The 1,533-nt window shown below is 40.2% G+C and overlaps 1 protein-coding gene across 16 annotated transcripts in view; it reads right to left on the reverse strand.

Moving 5' to 3' along the window:
* LOC106869835 (serine/threonine-protein kinase tousled-like 2) overlaps window positions 1-1,533 on the reverse strand; it is a 314,313-nt gene that overhangs the window by 94,807 nt on the left and 217,973 nt on the right. The window lies entirely within an intron of this gene.

Here is a 1,533-nt window from a genome sequence, read left to right on the forward strand (position 1 = left end):
GCATGTTATAACTGCATACTTTATAAATGATAGTTATCATACTCGGCCATAATGTCTTACGTTTAAGATGGTTCCCATACATTCCCTGAGGAGAAGTTTACATTTTTAACATCGACGATTCCTATGGATCGCATAAATTGTAATTCTTCGAAACATATGTCGGAATAAAGTATGCAGCTATAACATGCGTTTACTCCATTCCTTAAATTTTTATATATATATATATATATATATATATATATGCATGCGCTCACACACCCACATATAACACGCTCACACATAACAAAGTTCTTTCAGATTCCGTCTACTAAATCCACTCAAAGGGATTTTAGTTAGCATAGGGCTACAGTAGAGGAAATTCGCCCAAGGTGCTGCTTAGCAGGAATGAACTAGAAACCATATGATTAGGAGGTAAACTTTTGAACCGCACAAACATCCCTGTACCTACACACATACATGCATACACCGTGGCACTCCGTCGCTTACGACATTGAGGGTTCCAGTTGATCCGATTAATGGAACAGCCTGCTAATGAAATTAACGTGCAAGTGGCTGAGCACTCCTCAAACATGTGTACCCTTAATGTAGTTCTCGGGGAGATGCAGCGTGACACAGAGTGTGACAAGGTCGGCCCTTTTGAATTACAGGCACAACAGAAACAGGAATAAAAAGTGAGAGAAAGTTGTGGTGGAAGAGTACAGCAGGGTTCGCCACCATCCCCTGCCAGAGCCTTGTGGAGCTTTAAATGTTTTCACCCAATAAACACTCACAATGCCCAGTCTGGGAATCAAAACCACGATTCTACAACTGCAATTCTGCTGCCCTAATCACTGGGCCATTGCGCCTCCACCATGCATGCATACAAATAAATATATATATATACACCAGACACCCACCCACACACACACAGATATATGTTGATGAGGAATGGTAGAATCATTGTGTTGAATGCCTAACAGAAATACCAGGGTAGACATTGTCTGAGACTTGTCTTGATGAGAGTGCTACAGCATGGCCATGTTCCAATAACTGATGCCACCAATAGAATATACAAAGCCCTGTGGCTGTTTCATCAGAGACATCAGAAGAAAGCTCAATATTTTAAAGCAGAAGACCAACAACAACAACATCAAGCAGAAGACATAGCGATAGAGAGAAGCAGAGAGCTTCAAGAAGAACAAATAAATAAATAAATGATTCCAGGCTGACTGCTGAAGAGTCTGAGAGTCAGTTTTACAGAGTGAGGCTATGAGGCAAGCTTCAAATGATGTGTACATCAATCAGATGGATATCACACATCTTATTATTATCTACACCAGCAGCAGATGAGATGAGGACGTGGAGATATTAACAGATTATGTATGTATGTGTGTGTGTGTATAAGCATATATGACCGTGTGTGTGTGGGGGGTGTATATGCATCTGTATTGATACATGTGTGTATATACAAGGTAGTGTGTGTGTAACTAAAAGCAATATAATAATGTAATAATTTTGAGGTCAGGAGGAAGGTGTGTGCAGCAGATGATAAAG

Source organism: Octopus bimaculoides, chromosome 9 (assembly GCF_001194135.2).
Source record: "Octopus bimaculoides isolate UCB-OBI-ISO-001 chromosome 9, ASM119413v2, whole genome shotgun sequence".
Taxonomy (NCBI): domain Eukaryota; kingdom Metazoa; phylum Mollusca; class Cephalopoda; order Octopoda; family Octopodidae; genus Octopus; species Octopus bimaculoides.